Genomic DNA, 23934 nt, shown 5'->3' with positions numbered 1-23934 from the left:
ATCTATCTATCTATCTATCTATCTATCTATCTATCTATCTATCTATCTATCTATCTATCATCTATCATCTATCTATCTATCTATATCTGTCTTTCCACAGCTTCTCCAACAATGGCAATTACCATCTTTTGCCACTTTTACCAATTTTCTGAGTATTAAGTGATTTCTTTGATTGCATTTCTCCTATTACTAGTGATCTGTGCAATATTTCTTATGTTTTGTAAAATATAATTGGCAATTTTGGGGGAAACTATGTCTTTTGACTATGTATCCACTGGGGACTATCTCTTGGTCTTATATATTTATAAAATTTCTATATGTCTTAGATATTAAACAAAAAAAAAACCAAAGGAAACATTTTTTCTCAATTAACAGCTTCCTTTTTATCCTACTTGCACTGGTTTTGTTCACACAAAAGCTTTTCAATGTCATGGAATTGAAATTATTTTATTTTTTTGTGGTCACTTCTATCCTTTGGATTGTTATGGATTCTTTTCTAGCCATAGTTATAATAGGCATTGTGTGATTTTTTGGGTATTTTTTTATGGTATGACTTTCAATATTCTGGTTACCTTACCATTTTGAGTATATTGTGACATGCAGAAAAAGAATGATTTAAATAAAATGTTTTAATAATAAAATAATAATTTTAAATTTTTAAAAATTAGAATATTATTTACTTTGAGTTCCAAATTCTTTCCCTCCTTCTTGCCCATCTCCTACCCATTGAGAAGGCAAGAAATGTGATACCAGTTATACATGTGAAATCATGCATAACATATTTCCATAATAGCCATGGTGCAAAAAGAAAAAAAAAAGCAAGAAAAATAAAGTGAAAAAATTATGCTTCAATCTATCCTCAGACTCCATCAGTTTTCTCTCTAGAGGTACATAACATTTTTCATCATAAGTTCTTTGTAATCATCTTGGAGCATCATATTGCTAAGAATAGCTAAGTTATTCACAGTTGATCATAGTACAGTATTGCTGTTGCTGTGTACCATAGTTTCCTGGTTCTTCTTACTTCACTTTGTATCAGTTCATATAAGTTTTCTCAGGTTTTTCTGAAATCATCCTGCTCATCATTTCTTATAGCACAATAGTATTCCATTACAATAATATGCTACAACTGATAATTTCTTAAAGCATCCTAGACAAATCACTTCATTAATTTTGTTTGTGTCTCCCATAACACCTAACACCATGCCAAACATGTAAGAGGTACTCAATTAACTTGAAAGAATGCAACTCTCTGAGGGTCAAGACCTATCTGCTTTCTATCATCCCCACGAAGAAGAATAAATTCATTAATCCATTCATTTAACAAAAAATTATGCTGATTTTAAGTTTCTTGAAGGCAATTTTTTTTTCCTTTAAGGAGATAATAATATATTTAAATCCCCAATAGCTAGAATTTTAAGTTCCTAACAACCCAGGAAAAACTATGGCAAATTCAATTGTGGGGCATGGTATCTATAAGAATAGTCCAAAAATAGGTGTAGTCATTGAAAAGAAGGGGATAACCTGTCCTTCAGAGGATCCCATAAGGGAGATGATACCCTGTCCCTCTGGAAGAAATTGGTATGAAGTTTAGGGAAATGTTCTAGGGATGGAAAGAATTGTGAAAGCCTGCCCTCCCAAGGAAGAAGACAGCATCCCAGGGAGGATATCTGACCCTTCCCATGCCAGTGCCCTGGGGCCAAGCCTCATTCACCCTGTACTAGTTATAGCTCTGCTTTTTAGACAGTACCCAGCAGTAGTGATAGTAAAGCAAGATAATTAGCACTGAGAAGTCCTCATTTTGAAAGAGCAAAGTGGGTAAAAAAAAACATGGATGATGTTTGGGTGGGAAAGACTTTTACCATAAGGGCCACAAAGACTTGAAGAAAATGGAGGTAAAGAAACTGGACTTTTCTAAAAGGTTAGATAAGTAAACATTCTTGATTGGCCAGAGCAATCTTAGATATTCTCCCACATGGGACAACTCTCCAAATATCTCTCGTTCACATATTTTATCCTTTGCTAGGTCCCACTCTTCACTGTCTCTTCTCTACTTTCTCTTTTTTATCAGTCATATGTCTTTCCTACATCACAGATCTGAGATTTTTCCCTTTTGTAGACGTCCCTTCTCTGATCAATTATCTCCTCACTGGCTCCACCCACTTTTCCTTCCTCCCACCAAGCTTAATTTTCTCCTTATACCCTACCCACAAATGACAAGAGATGTCCCCTAGCCTCTTTGCCTTCTCTAGGAACAGATATCATGAGTTTTGTCCCTTGTATTCTGTAGCAAGTATCTAACATCACTCACTTTCTATAAAGCAAATGTGTTCAACAAGGAACTCAAGCTGAGGAAGAAGGGCCAGAGGCTATCTCTAAAGGAAGTAGGCCAGAGTAGTTTCCATGGCAATTTCTTAGTCAGGAAGCTTCCAAGCTGACATGGTGACCTCCACCTCCAGATGGATGTAGAACAAAGTGACATCATTTTTTTTCCCTACCCAATTCCATCAGGTTAGTATGAAGCCTCCTCAGCTTGTCTCCTCCCTCCCTGGGTAGCCTGTCACCACATACTAGCTGTTTTAGGCTGAGCTGATGCACACCGGGTGAGGTTTTAATTGCATCCACATGGGTAGGTTGACAACCCACCAAATTTACTTCCTGCCAGCAGCCTTAGGCTCACTCTGGCTCCATGAGGAGAGGGAGGTTGGACACTGAACAAAAGTGGAGAACAAAGTTCAGCATCCAGGCCCAAAAGGCTTCATTAGCCCACAGAACAATGAAGTGGAGCCAAGCTGAGCTGGGCTTTGGTGAGAGGGTGGGGAGGGTGGAGAAGGACAGGAGGAGGAGGATAAACACCTATGGACAAAGGGAAGAGGGCAAGGGGCACTTGGGACCTAATGTGGTCTCATTAATATTTACCAGAGGACTAATGAAAAGCCCTCAGGGCCTTAGACTTCTAGAGATGTAGGATGAAGGGAGAGAGGCTTTCATTTGGATTTCCATTGATGACAGCTAAACTGCTCCCAGGTCTACTTACTCTGAGTTAGATGAGAGGGTAGGATTAGGTGGGTCAATGAGGGAAACAGGAGGGGGCAAGAGCCTTTGATTGTAGCATAGAAAGAATGAAGAGGTTGAATAGAGAGACCCCAGGCACAGTATTATAAACCAACATAGTAGTAGTTCCATTGACATTTTGCTTGTGGTCTTGTCTCTGAGAAGCAGAACATCTGGCTTTGGTCCTTAAACTTCCTAATCTCCAGAGTTTATTTGGTTCAATGCACACAGAGGCCAACAGAAAGTGAGGGGAGAAAGGTAAATATGATAAGCCAATTGCAACAAAGGGCAAGACAGAGACTCAAATTCATGCCCTGGGGAAAAAAGAGGAAGGGAGAGCTGTTAATCAGACCTGGGCAAACAGGTCTGTGGGAGAAGGAAAGATCAAGATAGCTCTGTATGGGGGAATCCCAGAAGAAGCCAATCAATGAACAAGCAAGCACTTAGTATATGCCAAGTCCTGTACTAAATATTGTTATAGACCCTGGAGATGCAAAGAAAAGCGAAAACACAGGCTGCCCAAAGGAGTTCATATTCTAATGGGAGAGACAACAGGAAAACAACTATGTACACACAACGTATATAGAGTATAAATAAAAGGTAATTTCGGAGGGAAGGGACTAGTATTGAGAGGAAGTGACCAGTCACACCACCATAGCAACAGTGTAGGCCTGAAGTGATGAGGGCCTGCATCAGGGTTGCATCATTGTGAGCAGACAGGAAAGGCTGACTGAGAGGCCTCAGTGCCCCAAGAATGGGGAGGCTTGGTCAAAAAAGAAGTACAATAATCAATTATCTTCTCACTTTAATCTACACACTTTTTCTAGGCTAGATCACCCTCCCTCCAAGTTCAGTTCTCCAGTTATGGCCCACTGTAGCAACTTGGAACCATTTTTTTTGGGTAATGGTTTCCATGAGTTTCCTGGCCAATATAATTTAGTGACTAACTTAATGGTTATGAGCCTCTTTCTTTATACTTAATTATGCTGGTTATCAGACAACAAATACAGTTTAATCCCAAGACCTTACTCAAAGTCTTTCCAGCTTGGTTGAGATGGTCACAGTTTGAGCTCTAATGCCTTTAAAAGCATAAATGAGCCTTTTCCTTTATCTTGTTGGGAACTAGACTGCTGGGCTACTGGCACTTCTTCCTGTCTCCTCACTATCTCCCCCTACCCCCTACCTACTCTGTTGACCCCCAGTCCCTCACTCCACCCCTTTCCAGTTGTCTTCCCCATTAGAGTGTAAGTTCCCTGAGGACAGTAATTTTCCTGTTTGATTTTATTTGTATCCCTTGCACTTTCCACTGTGCCTGGCTTGAGGTAAGTACTTAATAAATGCTTTATCTGTCTTTTCCCTAATTATCATCCTATCTAAGAAATATAATCAGTCAGTCAATAAGCATTTAAGTACCTTTTAAAATTTCATGAGTTTCATAATGCCCAAAGATGAAAGAAGAAGAGGTTAACATACTCTGTCCTACAGAGAAGGATATTAAAACTTAAAGGACTAGAAAGGGTAAATTGACTTGGACATAGCGTTGTAATGTTAGAATAAGGACTCAAGTCCAAAGGCAAGATGGTACTGTTTTCAAAAGATAGCCTTGTAAGCAAGCCCATTGACAAATCACTGAATTAAAGATCTGTCAGGTCTAGGGCTGTATCCCAAAGAGATCACAAAAATGGGAAAAGGACTCACATGTACAAAAATATTTATAGCAATTCTTTTTGTGGTGACCAAGAATTGGAAATTGAGTGGATGCCATCAATTGGGAAATGGCTGAACAAGTAGTCATATATGAATGTAATGAAATACTATTGTGCTATAAGAAATGATGAATAGGCAGATTTCAGAAAAACTTGGAAAGACTTATATGAACTGATACTGAGTAAAGTGAGCAGAACCAAGAGAACATTGTACACAGTAACAACCACAGTGTGCAATGACTGACTTTGATAGACTTCGCCCTTCTCAGCAATGCAAGGACCTAAAACAGTTCCAAAGGACTCTTGATGGAAAATGCCATCCACACCCAGAGAAAGAACTATGGAGTCTGAATACAGAGCAAAGCAGACTATTTTCTTTTTTGGTTTTATTTTGGTTTTTTACTTTCTCATGGTTCCTCCCATTCATTCTAATTCTTCTATATAACATGACTGCTGTGAAAATATGTTTAATAGGAATGTATCGTGTTTCCCCGAAAATAAGACCTATCCCGAAAATAAGCCCTCCCCTTACTGTGTAAGATTCCTCTAAAATAAGCTCTCCCCCAAAAATAAGCCCTATTGAGATTGCTACTGTAAGTGAAGGTGATCCCCTGTGCTACACGCTACATTACAGTACTCTCTGTATGCACCGTCCCCCCCCTGTGAAACGCACGCCGCACTCCGAGCTGCATCCAATCAGAGCTGCAGCAGTGAGCACGTCATCCTGTTCTTCCCCAGTGATTTGCTTATTGAATAAAGGTACATTTTTTTGTTCACACTTACCTGTTTATTAAAATTGCTGTCAATGTTCATTAAAATAAGCCCTCCCCTGAAAATAAGCCCTCTGGTGTTTTTCTGTCCAAAAAAAAATAATAAGACAGTGTCTTATTATTGGGGAAACACGGTATATGTAGAGCTTATATCATATTGCATGCCAACTTGCAATGGCAGATGAGAGGGAGGGAGAGAAAATTGAAAACTTATGGAAGTGAATGTTGAAAACTAAAAATAAATATATTAACTTAATAAAAAAGAAAAAGAAAATCTAGCCAGCAAAATATGGGAATGAGGGGGGAGGGGGACATTTTCCCCTTTCTGTACCAATCAATTAATCAACTAATAACCATCTATTAAGCACTTGCTATGTGCCAGGCACTGTACTTACCCCTGAGAAGTCCAAGAAAAAGTGAAAACAATATCTGCCCCCTTTCTAATGGGGGTTATAACATGTTTCTATGAGTACATAAAAGATATGCATGAAGTAGATACAAGATAGCCTTAGACAGGAAGGCACCACTATCTGGGGGGACAAGGAAAGTCTTCCTGCGACAAATAGGGCTTCAGTTTCCTGAAGGAAGACAGGGATTCTAAGAGTCATTGTTGAGGAGTGGGAGCATTCCAGGCATGCGGCACAGACAATGCAAAAGATGCTGAAATCGAAAGGGCTGAGATCATACACTTTCACTTCTTGAACAAAAGATTAATTAGGTAAGTAGGTTACAATAGGTAACTAATGTAGCTAGTAGAATAACAGATTCATCTTGTTTCCATCCTACTGACCTAAATTTAATGATCCCAAAAGAGAAAATAGCTCTTGCAATTACAATTTTTTGGAAGGAAAAAAAAGGCAAACATTCAAAATAAAGCATACACAACTACCATATTCAAATATTTATTTTCAGTGGAGTCACATCTTACACAAAGGTTAGGTTCTAAAGTCATCACATATGGCAAAAATTGGGTAGAATAAAAAGTAACCTTGAAAAGCACTTAGATTGTACAGTGCAATCTCTTTAAGCATTTGTGGGAAGAAAGGTCCTCTTTAAAAGAAGTCAGACCATTGCAGAAAGCTGATGAACTGAGTTGATTGCTGTGGAAACAATTAAATGTAAATTTTTTTCACAACACTGTAAGCTATATAAATCAAGAGAAAAGCTCAAATGTGTAATTCAATTCAAATAGAAGAAAACAAAAAACAGTTTTTTTCTGGCAAGAAAACTAATGATTTGAAAAAAATTACATTTTTGAAAAATAACAAAAAATACCATTCCTTTAAAGGATGCTTACATCTCCACGTAACCATTCCTTTTTACTTACTTCACCAAAAAGTCAAAGGGAATGAAGCGGGAACATTCTAGTTGACTAAAAATGTTCAAAAGACTACCTTACGTTGTCCAAGACAATGACCTGTTCCTTCTTGGAATTCTCTGGCACTTATCATCTGTACTATTAAATTACATACTATATAGACTATATAGAATATCCTCTGTACCAGTGAAACCATGATGTAGACAAGGAGATGATGGAATATTAGCAAGATTCACTTCTCAAAGGTGATGAAGGCAGAGCAGAAGCTCTGACAAGTCTAACCAAGCTAGAAATAAAGTGAGAAATGCTTAGATAACTAATGTCTGTCCTTCAAAGACCAACTTAAATTGGAAGAAACTCACCACCCAAAGATGGCTCAGGAAGAGGGCAATCTTGCCCTTGATACACTAAAGGGACTTTGTCAGTTGTTGATTCTCTGTGGGTAATCATGTCACTAAAGCAGATGTCCCACCAAACCCATTCTCTGCAGCATACACCTTCAAGAATTCCATGAGTTCCTGAAACCAATAAAAAAAATGAATGAATGAATAATCATCTAGTGGCCATTTTAATTTGTGCAAAGTGCCTGGAAGGTTTTATGTTGTAAGGTTTGGAGGTAATTTTATTTACGTTTCAGTGTGCTACTCATAAGAGGAACTGATCAGCAAGAATGCTCTGGGATATGTAAATGTTGACTCATCTGATAGAATGTAAACTGCCTGACAATTTCACTTTTGTCTTTTTATACTCAGTGCCTAGCACATGGTAAATTTTTATTAAATGCTTGTTGCTTGACTGTCTCAATTTTCTGACTGCTGACAAAAATGGCATATACTATTATGGGCCTCCCCAAACACATCTAGGTAACCCTACCCCTCCCCCCTTTTCTTAGTTCCCTTCCACACACATAATTAGTCATTAACATGCCTTTGGGCATGAAAATTTCTAGTACTGGGATGTATTAAAATTTCTTCTTTCCCACCCCCTACAAATACCCATTTTCACTTATTTGATCATCTCTTTTCTCCCTTATTCCTTTTATCTTTCTGGTCAGAACTAGTTTCCCTCACAGTGATCTTAAGGTCCAATCTCACTTTTGACCCAGTCAATCCATATCCTTTTTAAATTGATGTAGAGTACTGTCTTTATAATGTAGACTGCTTATCTATTATTTATTATAAACAAGGTTTTCATAGAAAATTGTCCTTTCTCAATCCCATACCAAATCTCAGTATTAAACCCTGCTATACACCTTAAAGGTCTTTAACTTATTTTCAGCAAGGTCACATTCATACCATCTTGAGATATGAGAAAGGATTTTTTAGGAAGAAGTGTTTCATAACATAGAAGGTTTTTGTTTTGTTTTTTAACCTTACATAAGTGACTTCTGCCCATCCCTGCTCCATCAAGGGCAAAAATTCTATGTGTTTGAGGAGACAGAATGAAAGTCTTGCCTGGGTTCTTGATAAATGATGAAGTATTTCAGAAAAGGCACCACATAAACAGATTAAAGAAAAGAAAGAATTAGTACTGAGCTAGCTAAGTGAATGAACTATGGATGAATTTGCTTTCGTCCTGTGTAGATGCAGGAATTTAGGTGCACTGGAGAATGCAATCAGATTCCTTTCAGCTTTCTGTGAAGCCTTCTGTGAAGCACAGAGTACCATTCACATGGCCTGGATCTCACAGAATTTCTTGGGATTATGAGAGAGAAAATATTCACTCAGGTTAGGTGACCTACTCTCTCTCTGTGAGCTACTCTTTTCTTAGTTTCCCTTTACTAGGATCCTGAAGTATGTCAGTTTGTCCTAAAGTTACATTCTTCAACAGTGAAATAGACATATGTAAATATGCCCAGTGGATTCAATGGAAAGAGACTTTTAGATCTACTTGGTTGGTGGGAAGAGAAGGATATGACTACATTCCTCACTGGGGGAAATGCTATACACCACTTCCAGTGAAGCAATAGGCCATGTCGGAAAATGCATTTCTGGTCAATTAGACTTTGCCTTAAGTCAATGCTCTGAAACATGAGGCCAAAGGCCCAAGGAGCACAGTAATCCCTGAGGAAACCCTTAAACGCAATGCCTTATTGCTCTTGCAAAAAAGAAATTTATAGTTGAGAATGGGAGAAGAACCAAGGTCAGACAATATGCCAGGAAGTACAAAGTGTTACTGAACATCATCATCAATGATGAAAAATAGCAACAGAAATTATTTACTGGAAATCATCAGCCAGTATCTGTGACTGTCACAAAACTCCATTGTCAGCTAGCCTGGCTCTATTTGTGTGTGTGTGTGTGTGTGTGTGTGTGTGTGTGTGAACATGTGTTGTAAAGACTGGACCTCCTTCTGTCACCTAGGTTGGAAATGCAGGGGCCACACTCAGGACCTATCCCACCCTGTCATGGAAACTTTGATCTGCTCCATTTCAAAAATGGACCAGTTTATCCCTTTTTATGTGGTGATTTCCCCCCCCCCCCCCCATCCTGAGCACTCCCAGGGACTCATCTTGTTGACACTGAACTTAATATAGACACTAGACTGTAGCCCAGAACTTTTAAGCTCAAAAAGTCCACTAGCCTCAGTCTCCCAGGCAGCAGGGACTGCTGGAATGTACCACCATGTCTTTCTCTTCCTTAGAATAATTACAGATGGCAGAATTTCTTGGGATATGAAATACCACTTTGATATGACTACAGGCTGCAAGAACCATCTCTGCCACAAATCAGAGCTGTGCAAAAACTGAGTTCATTTTTCCTTAGTGAGAGAATGACAGTGGAGGTAGAAATGATAAAAAGAAATAATGTATTTTATTTGAATGTTAAGTACTACAAACAAAATAAAAAATACCCTTTTACAGGATGTTGAAATTATTTTGGCTATGTCTTGAAGCAAAAAAAAAAAAACCAGAGGAAAAAAAATATTTAAAAGTGCATGTCTTCCACTTATTATACTCACTGAGCACATGACCTATAGAGAGCATAAGATGGGATCTGTAAAGCTATTGTTCTCTCACTGAGTCTCAGTTCTCATGTGCCTTTCATTAATGTAAGCATTTCATCATGCTAAGTATGATTCCAGTGTATCAATGCTTTATATCTTCTCTCCCAATCCCCCCAGACACACAGAGTAAAGCCATTTACATCTCACCTCAGGATTCTAGAATATCCCATGACAATTCTGGGGTATCCTTCTCTAATGCGACTGACTCCATTCCAGTATATTTCCTCCATTGTTCTTGTTCAGTTGTTTTTCAGTCCTGTCTGACTCCTCATGACCCCATTTGGTGTTTTCTTGGCAAAGATACTAAAATGGTTTCCCATTTCCTTCTCCAGCTCATTTTACAGATGAAGAAACTGAGGCAAACAGGGTTAAGTTACTTGCCCAGGGTCATACAGCTAGTTAAGTGTTTGAAGCCAGATTTGAACTCAGGTCTTCCTGAATCCAGGCCTGTTGTTCTATTTACTGTACCACCTAGCTATCCTTATCCCCCCCATTCACTGGTTATAATTAGCAATCTAGTTCCGTTTAACAAATGAAGTCACATTGGGCTCTCTATCTTGGGGTAAAAAACTGAGACACCAAAATAGGACTCTATTGGAAGAAATGTTTCATAATATGGTGTTTTATTTTAATATCAATTACCTTTTACAAATAAATAGTTATTGCAAAGACATAACAAGATCAAAAGTACATTCTCCTTCCCCCTAAAACTTAGGGATGGGGGGACACACATTGTCTTCTATACCACCTCAATTTCTGGGGAGATGGGGCTTAACTTTAATACAGTTGCTTCATAGCATTCACCCAACCAAGCTCACTTTTAAGGATTAACTGCTATAGTTGTCTCTTGATTTCCTCTGATCTGTTCTGGGTCAAACATATTGCTAGGGACTTTACACATTACCATCTTGACTAGCTACAAAACCCTTCATGGACTCGGGCTGCTGGGAGCCTTGTGACTCAAATCCCAGCCTGGATTCTGGCTCCTGGCCTACCCTTCTGACCTTTCAAAATCCACAAAGTCATAGCTGTCGCCAATATACCTTCACCTAAGCCAGGCAAGAATGGACATGACAAAAACAGAAGTAAAACAGAATCAGGTGTTCATGGACCACATGGCTAGCAGCAACCCTGATCAGAAGAGGAAAAGGCCTGAAGCCTCTCTCCCCACTCAAAAGTTTATAGCATTTTCTGCCTCTTCACCTCAGTTAGGCAAGAAGAAACCAGAGCCAAAAGATTCCTTTTGCCTGGTTGGTGCCTTTGAAAAAACTCCAGTTCTGACTTGGCCACAATGCAGAAAGGTCCCTCTTTATCACATGGCTAGCAGGCTGGAACCAGTTACTTAAGGCCCCAAAGGGTTCCCTGAAAGCACACTAAATTTCCTTTTCACCACCTAATCTTCCTGATTCGGGGGCATATGGACTAGGTGATGCAAATGGCTTATAATTGTTTTCAGAAACTACAGTGGGGCTGTCCGTTCATCATACCTCATGTCTCTTTTGACAGCATAGATACATGGGCATAGGAAATGAGGCCTTACAAGTACAGTTAGGAACAATTAATTTTAAATTGGCCCCACCATTATTTTACTTCATTGAATATTCTATTTAGTGATGTTGAGCATAAAGAAGCTTGATCTATGTTTATGGGTAAAATTGTTTAGACTTCTGCCGGAATTCAGCTGTATTTCAGAGATAGTTAATGCTCCATTAACATGTTAAGTGCCTTTTATCATTATTTATTCATCCAGCATTAAAAAATGATGGGTCTTTTATAAAGGGAACTGTAAGCTGAGACTGTTCTTATTGGTAATGATCACTAGACATCATGAAGTGGGAGTCTGCCTAGTCTCTGCCTCCCTAACTTCATTCTCTTCCCTTCCTGTCAGCCACACTCTTAGTTCTGAAACCTATGACTCAGAAGCAACAGGGAAACTTAAGGCAAAGGCCTTGTTTCATTCAGTTTTGTCCAAAAACAGAAAACTAAGACAGAGCTAGGTGATGAACATTAAGCTAACCCACCAGTATCTAGATCTTTAATAGCCCACACAGGTAGAAATGAGCTAGAAAATTGAATAGATGAAGAAGGGATTGGACTCTAGCTAAGAAATCATTTAGTGTTTTCTGCTTACTGCTGAAAAAGTTCAACTCTTTCTTACCAATGCTTTCCCAAGTAATTCAATATGGCTATGAACTACAAAACATTGTGATTGTGGAATAATTAAAATTCCAAATAATCCAAAGGGCAATTTTAAAAAGACACATGGTAGGAATAAGTAGCTTGAAACATGTTTGTTCCTAGTACTGTCTTCTATGAGAAATGGATTAAAATACATTATTGAGCATGAATGATCAGCAAAGGAAGTAGGCTATTCAACAGACATTGTCAATTCTTCCAAGAATCTAGGAACCCCTAAGGACCCTTAAATCTCTATAAGAAAAACACTTTGCAAACTGTAATCTAGTGAGCTTGATTTTGATTCCTGGGAAAATTCTAGAGCAGGTCATTAAAGAGATGATTGTCAGATATCTAGAAAAAGAAGTGGTGATTGCAAAAGGCACGTCTGTTTTGATCAAGAACTGGACACACCAGCCTAATCCTATTTTATCTTTTTAAAATAGTATTACTAAATTAGCAAATGAGGAAGAAGGCTGTGAACAGAATTTGCCTAGATTTTAGCAAAGTATATCAAGTATTCTTGTAGAGAAGATGGAGAAATATAAATTGGGCCACAATGAAAATGAATGTATAGATTCAAAATATAGTTGTTAATGGTTCAATATCAATGTGGCGAGGGTGGAAATCTGTTATTTGTTCTTGTTTCTGTGCTGTTCATCATTTTTTATCTATGATTTGGATAAAGGCATAGATGGAATGTTCGTCATTGTAGATAATACAAAGCTGGGAAGGAAAGCTAAATGTAGATGACAGAGTTAACATCAAAAAGAATCTTGACAGGGTAGAATATTAGGCTAAATCCGATAAGATGAAATTCAATAAAAATAAATGTAAAATCTTTAGTTGGTGCACAAAAAAATCACTTGCACAAGTGTAAGATGGAGAGACATAGATGACAGTTGTTCTGAAAGGCATCTACTGAGTTGAATGGGTCACAAACTCAATATGATTCAATAGTGGTCACCTAAAAAGCTAATTTGATCTTGGATTGCATTAAGAAAGGAATAGCTTTCAGGAACAGGGAGGTGATGGTTCCACTATATTATGTCCATGTCAGATCTTATCTCAAGTTCTCTGTTCATTTCTAGGTGCCATGATTGAATAAAGACATTGATAAACTGGAGAGTTTTGAGAAGAGGCAGTAAGGATGAGAAATGTCCTCAAGTTTATGTCTTAGGAAGATCAACTGGAAGAACTGGGCATTTAGCTTATAGAAGAAAAGACTCAGAAAGATGTGATAGATGGCTTCAAATACTTGAGTTGCTATCTTGTGGAAGAAGGACTAGACTTGCTCTGTTTGGCTCCAGAGGCAGAATTAGGTGGAATGTAAAGAGACAAATTTGGACACAATATCGGGAGGAAGGGGTGGGGGGGAACCTTCTAAAATTTGGACTCTATCTAAAATTTCACTCTATCAAAGTGAACTGGACTTCCTTGGTGACTTTCCAGCACAGGCTAAATGATCACTTGTTGGGTATGTCATGGGAGTTGGGAGGGGGTTCCTTTTGTGTATGAGTTGAGCAAGATGAGCTCTGAGTTCCTTTCCAACTCATAAATTCTCTGCAATTCTGTACTAGGAACAAACAGAATGGGCAGGCATGGATGGACTGCAATCTGCATCATTGGAAGGAAATCCTGAATTTATGAGATAAAATCTACCTGAATACACACACACACACACACACACACACACACACACACACACGGCAAATGAGTCCTGACAGGTAGGGTGGCAATGTCCAGGTTCAGTAATTAAGGGGTCTGCTTCTTCACTGTTGAATGAGGTAAAGGAGAACATTCAACAAGCCACCATTTTGGAGTAGCCCCGTCATTGAACAGTGTATGCAGGCTGGAATACAGAGACATTCATGTCAGCCTGAAGCTCAATATGACCAGAACAGAATTCATCTTCTTTGCTAAACCTGCCCTTCACCAATTTATATTGATAGTATTACCATTCTTCCAGTCACTCAGGTTCAAAATTTTGGAGTCACTTTTGACTCCTCTCTCCCTCACCACTCACAACTAATCATCTATTAAATAATCTACAATATCACTTGCATTCATCTCTGCACTCACATTGGAAATGCATCATGAAATTTAGTGTCTCTGAATCATAGAGGACATGAAAGGAAGTAAAGTATAAGAAGAGTAGAAAGGTAGGAAGGGGTCACATTGCAAAGGTCTCTAAAAACCCAACCCAGAGATTTATATTTGACCTAGAAGTAATAGGGAGTCATTGGAGTTTGTTGAGTAGTGGCATAACATGGTCAGATATGAATTTTAGGAAAATTACCTTGATAGGTGAATGAAGGATGGATGGGAGTAGTGAGAGGCTTAAAGCAAGGAGACCAACCAGAGACTTTTGCAAAAGTTCAGGAAGGAGGTGATGAAGGCATGCACTAAGATGATTGTGTGACTGGAGAGAAGGGGACATATACAAGAAACATTTTGAAGCTAGAAATGCCAACTCTTGGATATGTGAGGTGACTATGAAGGAGAAATCAAAGCTGACACTGAGATATTGTCACTGGGTGATTGGGAGGATTGTAGTGCCAACAGTAATAGGAAAGAGGAGAGAATTTGGGGCAAGGGGTATTGAATTCTGTTTTGGATATGGATATGTGGATGCCTATGGGATATTCAGTTTGAGATGTACATTAGGTAGTTGGTGATGTGAGAATGGAATTCAAGAAAGTGCTTAAGGATGGATATGTAAACCTGGGAACCATCTGGATAGATATTGTAATTGAATCCATGGGACTTGATAAGTTCACCAAAGAAGAGAGTTTAGAAGGAGAAGAGGATCAAGGCCAGAACCTTGGGAGACACCCACAATTAAAGGACCTGACCTGGATCAAGATCGAGCAAGGGAGAGAGAGAAGCAGTCAGAAAAATGGGAGAACCAGGAGAGAGCAGTGACATGAAAACCTAGAGAGGAGAGAGTAACCAGGAAAAGAGGACAGTCGATAGTGTCAAATATTGCAGAGAGGTCAAGAAGGAAAAGACAATCAAATTTGTTAATGAAGAAATCACTAGTAACTTTATTTTATTTTGCTTTTTGGAGGGCAATTGGGTTAAGTAACTTGCCCAAGGTTACACGGCTAGTTTTTTTGTGTGTGGGTGTTAAGTGTCTGAGGCCAGAACTGAACTTGGGTCTTCCTGACTCCAGGGCTGGTGCTTTACTCATTGCACCACCTAGCCGCCCATCACTAGTAACTTTAGAGAGAACAGTCTAAGTTAAATAATGAGATCAGAAGCTGGATGGAAAAAGGTTTAGAACTGAATGAGAGGAGAGAAAGTGGAGACACTGAGTGCAGACAGCTTTCTCACGCATACCATGTGCTTAATAAATATTTGTTGAATGAATGAAATGCATAGTGTTGATGATGAATCTAACCACAGGAGCCACTCTGTTGCATTTACTTTGTATCAGACCCCTAAATGCAGATCCACCCACCAGCTGAGTCCTGTACACCAAGAAAGAACAATAATGACTGCCAGGATCCCTCTCATTCCTGATTTGGTTTTCATTAATTTTCCAGTTATTACCATCATCTGTTACTCTAGCAAGAGACACTGAGGCAAGCCCCTAGTGGCTGACTTTAATAAGGTCAAAGATTCTCCAGTAGGTTTTGCCCATAAAGCTACAGGTTGAGAGGAATTGGGTTGTTTTTTTCCCCTAAAAAATGAGAACAGATTCCAGAACTTTCTTTCGCAATTAAATGATCACACAGCTGTTACTGCCGCAAGTACCAGATCACAGCTATAAAAGTGCAGCTCTCGTGTGCAGATATGTCTCAGAAGAAACACAGGAAATGTCCCAAGTGCCTGAAACTCCTTGGCTTTTCTTCTAACCCTTCTCCAGGTCTGTTCCCAGCACTCCCCCTTTTTATGTGCAGTATCCTGTGACAACAAACCCTCTCTCGTTACAGAAAATTAACTATTTTACATATTACTCTATGATCCCGTAGGCTGAAATGTGATGCATTTTACACTCACATCCATCTGCAAGGATTGCTGTCTCAGTCACACTCTGTGCAGCAAAACCTAATGTTTCAAAGGACTGCAAGTCCTCCATCTGCCTTTATTTATCATCTCTTTGTCATTTCTTCTCCTCTTAAGATCTAACATTATTTAGCCATCTAAATCAGTGTAGTGAATTCCTGGTTATGAAGGTCACAGGATTTGAAGGGAGCTCAGAGGCCCTCTAGTCCAACTCTTCTATTTTACAAATTAGGAAACTGAGGCCCCAAGAGGTTAAGCTATTTATTCAACATCACACAGGCAGAAAAATATCAGAGAGACAGTTTGAATCCAGCTCCTCTGGCTCTAGAGCCTTTCCACTGGATCATTCTATCCCTCCTTAGAGCTAATAGCATAGAGATGGAATATGGAGAAAAAGAATTTATAATCTAGTAATTGTAACAACAATGATGGGGGGGGGGTGGCTAGGTGGCACAGTGAATAGAGCACCGGCCCTGGAGTCAGGAGGACCTGAGTTCAAATCCAACCTCAAACACAACACAAAAACTAGCAAGTCACAACCCCAATTGCCCTACTTTCCCCCCTCCAAAAAGCAAAAATAAAAATAAAATAAAAAATGATAGATACAGAACCAAAGGACCTGGGTTTGAATACTGTCTCTTCCACTTACAACCTAGGTAAATTGCTGAACTTGTCTCTGATTCCTTAAATGAAGGTCTGGACTAAATGACCTCTAAAGTCCCTTTTAGCCTGAAATCTATGATTCCGTGAACTAAAGAAGTAGAAGAGTCCCTTAAAATCATCATATCCAGTCCCTTCACTTTATATATGGAAGATAAGATTTAAAGTTGTTGTTGCCATTGTTATTGTTCAGTTGTTTCAATCATGTCCAACTCTTTGTGACTTCATTTGAGGTTTTCTTGGCAACAATACTAGAGTGGTTTGCCATTTCATTTTCCAGCTCATTTGCAGATGAGGAAACTGAAACAAGTAGAGTTAAATGACTTGCCTAGGGTCACACAGTTAGTAACTGTCTGAGCTCGCATTGGAACTCAGGTCTTCCCAACTCCAGGCTCAACACTCTATTATGCCATCTAGGAGAGACTCAGAGAGACTTAGGTAATTGTATAAAGTCACAGAGCTGCTTAGTAACAGCAAGGGGGATATAATTCAGAGTTTCTAACTTCTAAGTTTAGTATCTTTTCCTTTGGCCATACTGTTTCTAATTTTTATTTGTACTGAGAATACAAATTGGGTTTCTAGTCCTTAATTTCTCTGAGCACCAGTTTCCTTATCCATTAAATGAGAGGATTGAACTAGATATATGCTAAGGTGTCTCTCCTGTGGGAAAAATTCTAACAATCAAGCAACAAATATATAAATATTTATATGTGTGTGTGTGTGTTCATGTTCCAGGCACTGCGCTAAGCACTAGTGATATAAATACAAAAAAATGAAACAAATCCTACCTTCAAGGAGCTTACACTCTATTGAGGTAGACAACATGTACACATGTAAGCTTATACATAATAAATACAAATCAGGTAAAGAGGGAGGCCACCAGTAGTTGGGGGAATCAAGAAAGGCTTCATGTAAAAAGTGATATTTAAGCTGTGTCTTTTTATTTATTTATTTTTATTTTTTTTGCTTTTTGGAGGGCAATTGGTGTTAAGTGACTTGCCCAAAATCACACGGCTAGTAATTGTGTCAAGTGTCTGAGGCCAAATTTGAACTCAGGTCCTCCTGACTCCAGGGCCGGTGCTCTATTCACTGCACCACCTAGCTGCCCCCACTGTGTCTTTTTAATAGCTTTTATTTAGTATTTTATTTTTCTCCAGATACATACAAAAACAATTTTCAGCATTTGTTTTTAAAACCTTAAGTTCCAAATTCTCTCTCTTCCTCCCTCCACCCCCTTTGAGAATGCAAGCAATTCCATATATGTTATACATATGGAGTCATGCAAAACATATCCATAATAGTCATGTGGTGAAAGAAAACAGCCAAGAAAATGCAAGAAAAATGAAGGAAAAAAAGTATGCTTCAATCTGTATTCAGACACCTTCAGTTCTTTGTCTGGGGGTAGACAGCATTTTTCATCATAAGTCCTTCAGAGTTATCATGGATCATTGTGTTGTTGAGAATAGCTAAGTCATTCACAGCTGATCATCCTACAATATTACTGTTATTTTGGACATGTTACATTTCACTTTGTATCAGCCCATACAAGTCTTTCCAAGTTTTCCTGAGAGCATCCTGCTCATCATTTCTTATAGCACAATAATATTCCATCATAATCATATACCACAACTTGTTCAGTCATTCCCCAATTGATGGGCATCCCCTCAATTTCCCCACAAAAGAGTTGCTATAAATATTTTTGCACATATAGGTCCTTTTTCTTTTTGGTTTTTATCTCTCTCGGGATACAGGCTTAGTACTGATATTGCTAGGTGGGTTAAGCCTTATCTTAAAGGAAGAGATGAATCCTTTGAGGCAGAAGTGAGGAGGGAATATATTTGGGGCATGGGTAACAGCCAGGGACAGAGATAGAAGACAGACTATATGGGTGATAGAGATGGCCAATTTGACTGAATCATAAGGTAAGGAAAGGAGATTAAGGTATAATGAAACTATATAGGAGTGGGGGAAAATGCAACCTCCAGGCCACATGTGGCCTTCTAGATCCTTGGGTGTGGCCTTTTGGCTGAGTTCAAATTTTATAGAACAAATTCTTTTATTAAGGGAATTTGTTCTGTGAAGTTTGGATACAGTTAAAGGGCCATACTTGAGGAACTAGAGGGCCACATGTGGTCTTAATGCTGCAGGTTCTCTACCCTTGGGATTGGAGTCAGGCTGTAAAGGCTTTTAAGAGTAAGACACTGCTGTTTATATTTTATTTTAGAGGCAATAGTGAATTACTGGGATTTATTGAGGAGGGGAGTGATACAATCACATTTGTGTTTAAGTAAAAACCATTTGGCTGGATGGATTAGAGGGAAGAGAGATTTGATGCAGGAAGACCAATTGTAGTGTCAATGTAATATTTACAGCACAGACCATGACTATAAATAATGACTATAAATATTCCTGCATGGGTCTCCATCACAAAATATAGCAGACTCATATAGAAGACAGAAGCAAAACATTTATTCAGACACCAGAAAACCAAATCCCAACACCAGGAAACTGAATTCATCATAGCAACATAGAAGTTAATGTACTACAATGTAGCAGAGAGCCATGTTATCCTTTAGCCTTCCCACAAATCAACACAAGCCTAGCTGTCCTAGTGGGTGGCAAAAAAAAAACTTTTAATCATGAGCCTATTTCTCTCCTTGCCTGAGTGTCCTCTCTTTCCCACCATCTCTCTGGCTCTGACTCCCAGCTTCCTGTGGGCTCTGCTCCACCCTTTAGCAAACTCCTCCCACCACAGACTCCATATGACTACATTCAGCCTATTAGGGGACAGAGTTTATTTTCAAAGCAGGGAAGGTCTTCAAATTCCCACTACCATTACACCAACTAAGAGACCATTGCAATACTATGACAGAAAATAAGAGCTTGAACTAAGTTGATCACTATGTGAGAAGACAGAAGAGATTTGATGCAAGAGATGTTGTGGAGGTATGAAGGGGAAGATTTGGAAACCTGATGACCATGTATGGTGAGAAAGAGTGAGAAATCCAGGATTATGCCAAGAAAACCTAGGAGAAAGGAAGAATGATGGTTTCTTCAGCAGGAATAGGAAAGTTTGGAAGAACATTGAGTTGGGGGAAAGATTATATTTCTAGTTTTGACAGGTTTTTATGTATCTCTGGGATGTCTAATTTGAAACATCTGTATGACAGTTGATGACATGAAATTGAAGCTCAAGGGAGAGCTGTGGCTACATACATGTATGTGTGTATGTGTCTATATGTGTACACACATATATAACAAAATATAAAGTAACATGTAATACATGTATAAGAGATAGTAAATTATCTATGTAGCAAGGATACCATGATAATTAAACCAATGGAAGTTGATAAGATCACCAAAAGAAATGTGGCTAGAGAAGAGAAAAGGGTCTAGTATAGAGCCTTGAGGAAAATCCATTTGTTGGAAATATAACATGGAAGATAAGTCAGTGAAAGAGAATGAAAAGAACAGTCATACAAATAACAGGAGAACCAGGAGAGAAATTAGTCATAAAAATCCAGGAAGAGTAGAGATTATCCAGGAAGAGAAAGTGATCAGCAGAGTTAAATGTATCAGAAAGTCTAAGAACAATGAAACTGAGAAAAGATCATCAGATGTAACAATGAAGGTTAACTGGTAGCATTGGAGAGAGCAGTTTTAGTTGAGTCATGAGGTGAGAAGCTAAAAGGCAAAGGTTGAAAAGTGAGTGAGAGGAAAGGAAGTGAGGCAAGAAGTGTAGACCAGATTTTTTTTTCTAGGACTTGAGCTTGAGAAAGGGAGAAAAGTTACAAGATGATAGTTTAAGATGATGCTGTTGTTGTTCATTTGTATCCAACTCTCTATGATCCCATTTGGGTTTTTCTTGGCAAAGATATTGGAGGAGTTTGCCATTTTCTTCTCCAGCTCTTTTTACAGGTGAAGAAACTGAGGCAAACAGGGTTAAGTGACTTGCCCAGGTTCACACAGCTATTAAGTGTCTATTAAGTATCTATTAAAAGGTCAAATTTGAACTGAGGTCTTCCTGGTGTTGGTCCCAAAACTCTATCCACTGTACCACCTAGCTGCCCAGAAGGGATGGTAGGGTATAGCAAAAGTTGGTTTGTTTGCTTATTTAAAAGATGAGGTTAGTTGGACATATTTGAATGCAGTGCCTGTGTAAATAGCAAGGGCCAAATGAGTGGCACAGAAAATCCTTGAATGACTTCAGAATAAAGGCAGACCACTGGCCTAGAGTTCAAGGAGTATTTCATGATAGAAGTAGGAATTTAATTATAAGTAAGAAGTTCTGACCTACTCCTACCTACTCCTTCATACCTATCCACATCTGCCTCATCTGGCCAGGATCCCCATTCTACATTTCCTTATTCTTACACCATGCCCTCTTAAACCTCTATTTTATCATTAACAAACTGTTCTTCATTATCATCTCTACTCTCCTCCCAAAATGATTGCGTTTGTATTTTGTTTTTACTTATGTATATGTATTTTTTATTACCCTAATAGGATGGAAACTCCTTAAAGGGAAGGAGCTTGTTTTTTCTATGTATTCTTAAATGCTGTTGAGTTGAATTGAGAGGAGGTTGGTGTGTTGTCTTTCAGTGAAAAGAACACTCAACTTGGAGCTATAAAACCAGAATTTCAATCCTGGATCTGACAGTTTGACCTGGAATGAGTTGCTTAAACTTTTTGGACCTCAATTTCCTCATCTGCATAATGGGAGAAGGTGGTTGAATTAGATAACCCTTAAGATGCTTTCCTACTCCAGATCTATGATTCTCTAATAGTATTACAGGCAAAGGACAAGTCGTAGCAAAGACTCAGAGAAGGCAATGGATAAGGAATGTTTAGGAAATTGTTAACTAGACATTTTTCTGGTTCATTTTGGCAAATCAATGATCAATACAGTTGAAAGGAGACTTTGCAGTGAGAATGTGGAATATTTTAACTACCAAGCTATAGAGTTTGAACTTTATTCTGTAGGTCATGGGGAAACATCAATGATTTTTGAGTAGGGAAATGGTATAAAGAAAATAGCACCTTAGTTAAATAAATCAGTCAGGGGCAGCTTGGTGGTGTAGTGAATAGAGTACCAGCCCTGGAGTCAGGAGGACCTGAGTTCAAATCTGGCCTCAGACACTTGACACATTTACTAGCCATGTGACTTTGGGCCAGTCACTTAACCCCAATTGCCCTCCAAAAAGCAAAAAAAATCTAGTCACAGGGAGCAAGTGTGAAGAAAAAGAAGACTAAAGTGTGGGGGGAAATTAATTGCAGTAGTATATGTATAATGTGATGAGGGCCCAGACTATGATAATGGGGTAAAGGTATGGAAAGGAATAGCTATGAAAGATTCTAAAGGCAGAATGGAAAGGGCTTAGGGGAAATTAAGCTCCTTGGGAACAAGGACTTTTTAATTTTGTCTTGTTATCCCAGATACCAAGCTCAATGCCTTGTATAAGATAGGTTTCCAATAATTGCCTTGTTGGAGTGAGCTTAACTAGGTAACTAGTTGGCTATATGTAGAATGCATAGGAGAAGGGATAAAAATTGACCCTGATCATACAAATCTGAATAGTGGAGGGAATGAGAATACCACTGATAAAAAGAACATTGGGAAGGGAAAGTTATAGAAAGTTCCTCATAGTTATAGAAAATTTGTGTATACTGAAGACAGAGAGGCATATTGTGAGTTAGGCCACTTAGCCCAGGAGTAAAGAATTTTTCTAGCCATGATTCATGAGTCTTACCTGTACATATGAATGTATGATTCATATGCCCTAGGGCAAGTCCTTCACTGTCTCAGTCAGTCATTCAACAAGCACTTTAAGCACTTAAGTCCCAGGCATTGCAGACCTTAAAAAAAAGGCAAAAACAGTGTCTTCTGACAGGGAGGTCACATTCTAATGGGGAAGGCAGCATATAAATCAACAATAGAGAGATCGATAGATGGATGGATGGATGGATGGATGGGTGGATGGATGAGTGGGTGGGTGGATGGATAGAAGGATAGATATACAGATAGATAGATAGACAGACAAGAAATATACAGTGTAAATGGGAGGCAATCTCAAAGGGAAGTCACTAGCAGCAGGGAAGGGCTTTCTGCAGAAGGTAGGGTTTGAGGTGAGTCTTGAAGGAAGTCAGTAAGTGGAAATGAGAAGGGAGAAGATTCTAGGAATGGGAGGCTATAAGGACCTTAGTCACCTACATGTCCTGCTAAAGGAATAAGCTGGGAAATCCATGTCCCCAGAGTCAACTCATCCAAGGTGACGCCTATAGTACTTGCCAAGAGGCCCTTTTCTTGGTGATGGGGACTTTGTATATCATGTAGCTGTCAATATACCAGGCGTTCCTCTTATTATGAGTCAATTCTAAGCCTGGAACCATGACCGGCATCCCAGGTCCAGTCTTTCCATTCTCTCCACACAATGTCCAGTCTTGCATGACCCAGTTAAGGACTTTGTAACAACCCAATAGGCTTTACCAGTTTTTGTCCTCCCACTTCTGCCAGTGACCCCAACAGACCTGATCTATTTCCATCCCCTCTGACTGCCTCTCATGATATATTTCACCTTAAAAAAAAGTGTGTTTGTATTACTTTCTTTCTACTGGCTTTGCTTCCTTGCACTGCAACCTGGGGCCCTGAACCTCATTCAAACAACATTAAAATAGAGACAGCCAGTGAAATTTTACAGGATTAGGAGACAGAGTTTATAGAGAGAAAGACAGCTAGGAGGCCACAGGTTATTGGATCATAGAATATGTAGTGAGGAGTAAGGTATAAGAAGACATGGAAAGGTAAGAAGTTGTAAGAGTAAGGTTGTAAAGAGATTTTGAGGATTTTGTATTTCACCCCAGAGGTCATAGGAAGCCACTGGAGTTTATAAAATAGGAAAGTGATGTAGAAAGACCTGAGCTTTAAGAATATCACCTTGGCAGCTGAGTGGAGAATGGGCTAGATTGCCGAGAGGCTTGAGCCAGGAAGACCAACCAGTCAGCTGTTGAGACAGTTGGGCTTCTCTAGTCTGAAATATATCTAGCTTATGCTTTTTCAAACTGCCAGGAGATTTCGAGTGAGAAGAACCAAATAAAATACAAATAATTTTTCTTAGACTTCAGATGCTGAAATGTTCTTAAACCCTCAAGATAGTTTGACAAGGTTGGGATTGAGTGTTTCTGGATAAAGGAATGAGTAAGTCTGTGGCTCAGTGGATAGAGAACTAGGCCTGGA

The 23934-nt window shown here is 38.9% G+C and overlaps 2 long non-coding RNA genes across 6 annotated transcripts in view; one reads left to right on the top strand and one right to left on the bottom strand.

Annotated features, from left to right (window-relative positions):
* The window catches only part of LOC138143640 (uncharacterized), a 288388-nt gene that overhangs the window by 198020 nt on the left and 66434 nt on the right, over positions 1-23934 (top strand). The window lies entirely within an intron of this gene.
* LOC138143638 (uncharacterized) overlaps positions 6419-23934 on the bottom strand; it is a 185613-nt gene continuing 168097 nt past the window's right edge. For 4 of the 5 annotated variants that reach the window (XR_011163760.1, XR_011163762.1, XR_011163758.1 and 1 more), the window contains 2 exons: positions 7211-7366; positions 6419-6630 (listed from right to left, as the gene is read on the bottom strand). This is a non-coding gene — a long non-coding RNA (uncharacterized lncRNA). Of the gene's footprint in view, positions 6631-7210; positions 7367-22450; positions 22557-23934 lie in introns of all 5 variants that reach the window. The other variant, XR_011163761.1, reaches the window with a different exon arrangement.

This window comes from Petaurus breviceps, unplaced genomic scaffold, assembly GCF_028583685.1.
Source record: "Petaurus breviceps papuanus isolate PSGF00001 unplaced genomic scaffold, PetGlider_PUasm1.0 90650, whole genome shotgun sequence".
Classification (NCBI taxonomy): Eukaryota; Metazoa; Chordata; class Mammalia; order Diprotodontia; family Petauridae; genus Petaurus; species Petaurus breviceps.
Note: the sequence above shows the minus strand (reverse complement) of the source record. Positions and strands in the feature narration are given on the sequence as shown.